Source organism: Arachis hypogaea, chromosome 18 (genome assembly GCF_003086295.3).
Source record: "Arachis hypogaea cultivar Tifrunner chromosome 18, arahy.Tifrunner.gnm2.J5K5, whole genome shotgun sequence".
Classification (NCBI taxonomy): domain Eukaryota; kingdom Viridiplantae; phylum Streptophyta; class Magnoliopsida; order Fabales; family Fabaceae; genus Arachis; species Arachis hypogaea.
Window position 1 is genome coordinate 27,697,317 of NC_092053.1, and position 8,942 is coordinate 27,706,258.

Here is an 8,942-nt window from a genome sequence, read left to right on the forward strand (position 1 = left end):
TCTGTTTTCCATTCAAACATGCGTGTTCCTATCTAAGATATCCATTCGCACTTCAATGTGAATATGATGAACGTGACAATCATCATCATTCCCCCATGAACGCGTGCCTGACAACCACTTCCGTTCCACTATAGAATGAATGAATATCTCTTGGATCTCTTAATCAAAATCCTCGTGGTATAAGCTAGATTGATGGTAGCATTCAAGAGAATCTGGAAAGTCTAAACCTTGTCTGTGGTATTCCGAGTAGGATTCAGGGATTGAATGACTGTAACGAGCTTCAAACTCGAGAGTGCTGGGCATAGTGACAGACGCAAAAGGATAGTAAATCCTATTCTGGTACGATTGAGAACTTGCAGATGATTAGCCGTGCGGTGACAGCGCATTTGGACCCTTATCACTGGAAGGATGGATGGTAGCCATTGATAACGGTGATCCACCAACACACAGTTTGCCATAGGAGGACGTGCGTGCGTGAATCAGAAAATAGAGGAAAGCAGAATTCCAGAAGACAAAGCATCTCCAAAACTCCAACATATTCTCCACCAGTGCATACAAGTATAATTTGTGTTCTGCCCCTTTTATTCCTTGCAATCAAAATTGATAAGTGAATTATTTTATTGTTTTCCTGACTAAGAGTTACAAGATAACCATAGATTGCTTCAAGCCAACAATCTCCGTGGGATCGACCCTTACTCACGTAAGGTATTACTTGGACGACCCAGTGCACTTGCTGGTTAGTGGTACGAGTTGTAAAAAGTGTGATTTACAATTCGTGCACCAGTCATCCTTGTAAATCTCAGTCAAACAGATTCAAATGGTTATGAGGTTTTGATAATTAAAATATAAATAAAATATAAAATAAGATAGAAATACTTATGTAATTCATTGGTGAGAATTTCAGATAAGCGTATGGAGATGCTTTGCTCCTTCTGAATCTCTGCTTTCCTACTGCCTTCATTCAATCATTCATACCCCTTTCCATGGCAAGCTGTATGTTGGAGGATCACCGTTGTCAATGGCTACCGTCCGTCCTCTCAGTGAAAATGGTCCAAGTGCGCTGTCACCGCACGGCTAAACGTGATCAATGATCAAAAAGTGATACAAAGATAGTCTCCAAATGATCAAAAGATGTGAAATAAATTACTAAAAGTAGTTTTTATACTAAACTAGTAGCTAGGGTTACAGAAAATAAGTAAATGATGCAGAAATCCACTTTTGGGGCCCACTTGGTGTGTGCTTGGGCTGAGCATTGAGCTTTACACGTGTAGAGACTTCTCTTGTAGTTAAACGCCAGGTTGCAGCCTGTTTGTGGCATTTAACTCTGGTTTGTAACCTGTTTCTGGCGTTTAACTTCAGAATAGGGCAGGAAGTTGGTGTTTGAACGCCAGTTTGCATCGTCAAAACTCGGGCAAAGTCTGAACTATTATATATTTATGAAAGCCCTGGATGTCTTCTTTCCAACGCAATTGAGAGCGCGCCAATTGGGTTTCTGTAGCTCTAGAAAATCCATTTCGAGTCCAGGGAGGTTAGAATCCAACAGCATCTGCAGTCCTTTTTCAGCCTCTGAATCAGATTTTTGCTCAGGTTCCTCAATTTCAGCCAGAAAATACCTGAAATCACAGAAACACACACAAACTCATAGTAAAATCCAGAAATGTGAATTTTGCTTGAAAACTAATAAAAATATACTAAAAAGCAGCTAAATCATACTAAAAACTACCTAAAAACAATGCCAAAAAGCGTATAAATTATCCGCTCATCACAACACCAAACTTAAATTGTTGCTTGTCCCCAAGCAACTGAAAATCAAATAGGATAAAAAGAAGAGAATATACTATAAATTCCAAAATATCAATGAAACTTAGCTCCAATTAGATGAGCGGGACTAGTAGCTTTTTGCCTCTGAACAGTTTTGGCATCTCACTTTATCCTTTGAAGTTCAGAATGATTGGCATCTATAGGAACTCAGAATTTAGATAGTGTTATTGATTCTCCTAGTTCAGTATGTTGATTCTTGAACACAGCTACTTTATGAGTCTTGGCCGTGGCCCTAAGCACTTTGTTTTCCAGTATTACCACCGGATACATAAATGCCACAGACACATAAATGGGTGAACCTTTTCAGATTGTGACTCAGCTTTGCTAGAGTCCCCAATTAGAGGTGTCCAGGGTTCTTAAGCACACTCTTTTTGCTTTGGATCACGACTTTAACCGCTCAGTCTCAAGCTTTTGGCTTGACACCTTCACGCCACAAGCACATGGTTAGGGACAGCTTGGTTTAGCCGCTTAGGCCAGGATTTTATCCCTTTGGGCCTCCTATCCATTAATGCTCAAAGCCTTGAATCCTTTTTATTTTACCCTTACCTTTTGGTTTAAAGGGTTACTGGCTTTTTGCTCTTGCCTTTTGGTTTAAAGAGCTCTTGGCTTTTTCTGCTTGCTTTTTCTTTTTCTTTCTTTTTCTTTTATTTTTGCCATTTTTTTCGCAAGCTTTGTTCTTCACTGCTTTTTCTTGCTTCAAGAATCAATTTTATGATTTTTCAGATTATCAATAACATTTCTCCTTTTTCATCATTCTTTCAAGAGCCAACAATTTTAACATTCATAAACAACATTCATTCAGAAAATAAAAAGTATTGTCACCACATCAAAATAATTAAACTAATTTCAAGGATGAATTCGAAATCATGTACTTCTTGTTCTTTTGTAATTAAAAACATTTTTCATTTAAGAAAGGTGATGGATTAATAGGACATTCATAGCTTTAAGACATAGACACTTAAATACTAATGATCATGTAATAATACACAAACATAAATAAACATAAAGCATAGTAAATGAAAAACAGAAAGATAAGAGCAAGGAGATTAAGGAACGGGTCCACCTTAGTGATGGCGGCTAGTTCTTCCTCTTGAAGATCCAATGGAATGCTTGAACTCCTCTATGTCTCTTCCTTGCCTTTGTTGCTCATCCCTCATGACTCTTTGATCTTCTCTAATCTCATGGAGAATGATGGAGTGCTCTTGGTGCTCCACCCTTAGTTGTCCCATGTTGTAACTTAATTCTCCTAGGGAGGTGTTAATTTGCTCCCAATAGATTTGTAGAGGAAAGTGCATCCCTTGAGGCATCTCAGGGATTTCATGATGAGAAATTTTCTCATGCTCTTGTTGAGGTCCATGAGTGGGCTTTCTTATTTGCTCCATCCTCTTTTTAATGATGGGCTTGTCCTCTTTAATGAGGATGTCTCCCTCTATGACAATCCCAGCCGAATTGTAGAGGTGACAAATGAGGTGAGGAAAGGCAAACCTTGCCAAAGTGGAGGACTTGTCAGCCACCTTGTAGAGTTCTTGAGGTATAATCTCATGAACTTCCACTTCCTCCCCAATCATGATACTATGGATCATGATGGCTCAATCCACAGTTACTTTGGATCGGTTGCTAGTAGGAATGATAGAGCGTTGGATGAACTCCAACCATCCTCTAGCCACAGGCTTAAGGTCATGCCTTCTCAATTGAACCGGCTTGCCTCTTGAGTCAATTTTCCATTGAGCTCCTTCCTCACATATGTCCATGAGGACTTGGTCCAACCTTTGATCAAAGTTGACCCTTCTAGTGTAGGGGCGTACGTTTTCTTGCATCATTGGCAAGTTGAATGCCAACCTTACATTTTCCGGACTGAAATCTAAGTATTTTTCCCGAACCATTGTAAGCCAATTCTTTGGATTCGGGTTCATACTTTGATCATGGTTCTTAGTGATCCATGCGTTTGCATAGAACTCTTGAACCATTAAGATTCCGACTTGTTGAATAGGATTGGAGAGAACTTCCCATCCTCTTATTCTAATCTCATGTCGGATCTCCAGATACTCACTCCTTTTGAGTTTGAAAGGGACCTCAGGGATTACCTTCTTCTTGGCCACAACTTCATAGAAGTGGTCTTGATGGACCTTTGAGATGAATCTCTCCATCTTCCATGACTCACAGGTGGAAGCAATTGCCTTCCCTTTCCTCTTTCTTGAGGTTTCTCTGGCCTTAGGTGCCATTAATGGTTATGAAAAAACAAAAAGCAATACTTTTACCATACCAAACTTAAAAGGTTTGCTCGTCCTCGAGCAAAAGAAGAAAGAAAGTAGTAGAAGAAGAAGAAAATGAAGGAGATGGAGGGAGATATGGGGTTCGGCCAAGGGGTAGAAGTAGTGATTGTAATGTGTGAAAATGAAGGAGTGGTGAGGGGTTTATATAGGGGTGGGGGGAGGGTTAGGTTTCGTGTATTAGGGCTGGGTTTGGGAGGGAAAGAATTTTGAATTTGGAGGTAGGTGGGGTTTTTGGGGAAGAGTGAATGAGGTGATTGGTGAAGGGTATTTGGGAAAGAGTATTATGAAAAGGTGTGAAGAAGAGAGAGAGTGAGTTGAGATAGGTGGGGATCCTGTGGGTCCACAGATCTTGAGGGGTCAAGAACTTATCATCCTTGCTCCATTTAGGCGTGTAAAACGCCCTTAGAGTGCACTTCTGGCGTTAAACGCCAGATTGCTGCTTGTTTCTGGCGTTTAACGCCAGCTTTTCTCCCTTTATTGGCGTTTAATGCCAAGTTGATTCTTGTTTCTGGCGTTAAACACCAGACTGTAGCTTGTTTCTGGTGTTTAACGCCAGCTTGATGCTTAGTTCTGGCGTTAAACGCCAGTCTGATGCTTCTTACTGGCATTTAAACGCCAGTAAGCTCTTCCTCCAGGGTGAGCTGTTTTTAATGCTATTTTTCATTCTATTTTTGATTTTTCAGTTGTTTTTGTGACTTCACATGATCATCAACATAAAGAAAATATAAAATAGCAATGGAAAATAAATATATATAATTAAATAACATTGGGTTGCCTCCCAATAAGCGCTTCTTTAATGTCAATAGCTTGACAGTGAGCTCTCATGGAGCCTCACAGATAATCAGAGCAAGGTTGGGGCCTCTCAACACCAAACTTAGAGTTTGGTTGTGGCCTCCAAACACCAAACTTAGAGTTTAAATGTGGGGGTTTTGTTTGACTCTGTATTGAGAGAAGCTTTTCATGCTTCCTCTCCATGGTTACAGAAGGAGAACCTTGAGTCTTAAATACAAGGTAGTCCTCATTCAACTGAAGGACCAACTCTCCTCTGTCAACATCAATCACAGCTTTTGCTGTGGCTAGGAAGGGTCTGCCAAGGATGATGGATTCATCCTCATCCTTCCCAGTGTCTAGGATTATGAAATCATCAGGGATGTAAAGGCCTTCAACCTTTACTAGCACGTCCTCTACTAGTCCATAAGCCTGCTTCATTGATTTGTCTGCCATCTCCAGTGAGATTCTTGCAGCTTGTACCTCAAAGATTCCCAGTTTCTCTATTACAGAGAGGGGCATGAGGTTTATCCCTGATCCCAGGTCACACAGAGCCTTCTCAAAGGTCATGGTGCCTATGGTACAAGGTATGAAGAATTTTTTGGGATCCGGTTTCTTCTGAGGTAATGTCTGCCTCATTAATGCATTCAGTTCATTGGTGAACAATGGGGGTTCATCCTCCTAAGTCTCATTACCAAATAACTTGGCATTCAGCTTCATGATTTCTCCTAGATACTTAGCAACTTGCTCTTCAGTGATGTCTTCATCCTCTTCAGAGGAAGAATATTCATCAGAGCTCATGAATGGCAGAAGGAAGTTCAATGGAATCTCTATGGTCTCTGTATGAGCCTCAGATTCCCTTGGTTCCTCAAAGGGAAACTCCTTTTTGTCCAGAGGACGTCCCATGAGGCTTTTCTCACTGGGACTCACGTCCTCTTCACTCTCTCCAGGTTCGGCCATGTTGGTCATGGTTATGGCCTTGCACTCTCTCTTAGGATTTTCTTCTGTGTTGCTTGGGAGAGTACTGGGAGGAGTTTCAGTAATCTTCTTACTCAACTGACCCACCTGTGCCTCCAAATTTCTAATGGAGGACCTTGTTTCATTCATGAAACTTAGTGTGGTCTTGGATAGATCAGAGACTATGGTTGCCAGGCCAGAATGGCTCTATTCAGAATTCTCTGTCTGTTGTTGAGAAGATGATGGAAAAGGCTTGCTATTGCTAAACCTATTTCTTCAACCATTATTATTGAAGCCTTGTTGAAGCTTCTGTTGGTCCTTCCGTGAGAAATTTGGATGATTTCTCCATGAAGGATTATAGGTGTTTCCATAGGGTTCTCCCATGTAATTCACCTCTGCCATTGTAGGGTTCTCAGGATCATAAGCTTATTCTTCAGAATATGCTTCTTTAGTACTGTTGGATGCAGCTTGCAATCCATTCAGACTCTGAGAAATCATATTGACTTGCTGAGTCAATATTTTGTTCTGAGCCAATATGGCATTCAGAGTATCAATTTCAATAACTCCCTTCTTCTGAGGCGTCCCATTGTTCACAGAACTCCTCTCAGAGGTGTACATGAACTGGTTATTTGCAACCATTTCAATGAGTTTCTAAGCTTCTGCAGGGGTTTTCAGATGAAGAGATTCTCCTGCAGAATGGTCCAATGACATTTTTGACAACTCAGACAGACCATCATAGAATATATACATATGATGCTCCATTCTGGAAGCATGTCAATAGGACACCTTTTGATCAATTGCTTATATCTTTCCCAAGCTTCATAGAGGGACTCACCTTCCTTCTGTCTGAAGGTTTGGATTTCCACTCTAAGCTTGCTCATCTTTTGAGGTGGAAAGAATTTGGCTAGGAAAGCACTGACCAGCTTTTCCCAAGAGTTCAGGCTTTCCTTAGGTTGTGAATCCAACCATGTTCTAGCTTTGTCTCTTATAGCAAAAGGGAAAAGGATAAGCCTGTAGACCTCGGGATCAACTCTATTGGTCTTGATAGTGTCACAGATTTGCAAGAATTCAGCCAAGAACTGATAAGGATCTTCCAATGGAAGTCCATGAAACTTGCAATTCTGTTGCATTAGAGAAACTAATTGAGGCTTAAGCTCAAAGTTGTTTGCTCCAATGGCAGAAATTGAGATGCTTCTTCCATAGAAGTTAGAAGAGGGTGCAATAAAGTCACCAAGCATCTTCCTTGCATCTCCACCATTGTTATTTGGTTCGGTCATGTCTCCTTCTTTTTCGAAAATTTCTGTCAGGTCCTCTCCAGAGGGTTGTGCTTTAGCTTCTCTCAGTTTCCTCTTAAGAGTCCTTTTAGGTTCAGGATCAGCTTCAATAAGAATGTCTTTATCTCTGTTCCTACTCATATGAAAAATAAGAGAACAGAAAAGAAGAGGAATCCTCTATGTCACAGTATAGAGATTCCTTTATGTGAGTAGAAGAAGAGAAGAATGGAAGAAAGAGAAGAGAAAAATTCGAGCACAGAGAAAAAGAGGGGGTTCGAATTATGAGTAGAAGAGGAGTGTTAGTAAATAAACAAAATAAATAGAAAGAGATGAGAGAAAGAGAGAATTCGAATTTTTAAATTAAAATAAAAGGAAAATATTTTTGTTTTTATTTTAATTATTGGTTAATATTCGAAATTTAAAAAGAGAGATAAAATGAAATTAATTGAAAATTAAATAAATTAATTAATTAAAAAGATTTTTGAAAAAGGGGATAGTAGTTTTCGAAAATTGGAGAGAGAAAAGTAGTTAGGTGGTTTTGAAAAAGATATGATTGAAATAGAAAACTTTTAAAATCAAACAAAAAGTCAAGTAGTTAATTGAAAAGGATTTGAAAATCAATTTTGAAAAGATAAGCAGTTAGAAAAGATTTTGAAATTAAGTTTTGAAAAAGATTTGAAAAGGAAATTAAAAAAAAAAGATTTGATTTTTGAAATTAAAGTTGATTATTTGACTAACAAAAAACTAAAAGATATGATTTTTAAAATTCAAAGATTGAACCTTTCTTAATAGGCAAGTAACAACTTGAAAAATTGTTGAATTAAAACATTAAATGTTAGTGAGATTTTCGAAAATATGAAGTAAGAATAAGAAAAAGATTTTGAAAATCAATTTGAAATTTTCAAAAATATGAAAGAAAAAACGAAAAAGATTTGATTTTTTGAAAAAGATTTGAAAAAGATAGAATTTTTAAATTGAAAATTTGACTTGACCCATAAGAAACAATTAAATTTTAAAATTTTTTACTAAATCAATTCAAATTTTCAAAATTTATGAGAAGAATAAGGGAAAGATAATTTTTTTGGATTTTTGAATTTTCAATGAAGAAAGAGAAAAACAACAAAATGACTCAAAACATAAAAATTATGAATCAAAACAAGAAAAATATGCAAGAACACTTTGAATGTCAAGATGAACACCAAGAACACTTTGAAGATCATGATGAACATCAAGAACATATTTTTGAAAATTTTTAAGAAAATAAAGACATGCAAGACACCAAACTTAAAAAATTTTTATTCTTTAGACACTAACAAATTGAAAATGCATATGAAAAACAAGAAAAGACACAAAACATGAAAATGCAAAGATCAAATAAAGAAGATCATCAAGAACAACTTGAAGATCATGAAGAACATATGATGAATTTTCGAAAATTAAAGAAAATTATAAAAGCATGCAATTGACACCAAACTTACAATTTGACATTAGACTCAAACAAGAAACACAAAATTATTTTTTTGTTTTATGATTTTATTAATTTTTTTTGGATTTTTCGAAAATTAATTTGAAAAAGAAAAATAAGGATTTCAAAATTTTTAATAAGAATTCCAGGAATCATGCAATGTTAGTCTAAAGCTTCGGTCCAAAATTTTAGACATGGCTTAATAGCCAGCCAAGCTTTATGTGAAAGCTTCGGTCCAAAAATTTAGACATGGCCAATGGCCAGCCAAGCTTCAGTAGAACATTACATACAACAGCTAAATTGCTGAGAAAGAAAAAGAAGTTCTTCTAAGGATAAGTGAAACTTCAGTCCAAAAGATTAGACATGGCTTAACAGCCAGCCAGG

At 37.7% G+C, this 8,942-nt stretch overlaps 1 non-coding gene across 1 annotated transcript; it reads left to right on the top strand.

Moving 5' to 3' along the window:
• Positions 1-6,586: 6,586 nt before the first annotated feature.
• On the top strand, positions 6,587-6,694 carry LOC112773545 (small nucleolar RNA R71). Its single transcript, XR_003188091.1, has one exon. It is a non-coding gene; the product is annotated as a small nucleolar RNA R71 (small nucleolar RNA).
• Positions 6,695-8,942: the final 2,248 nt, after the last annotated feature.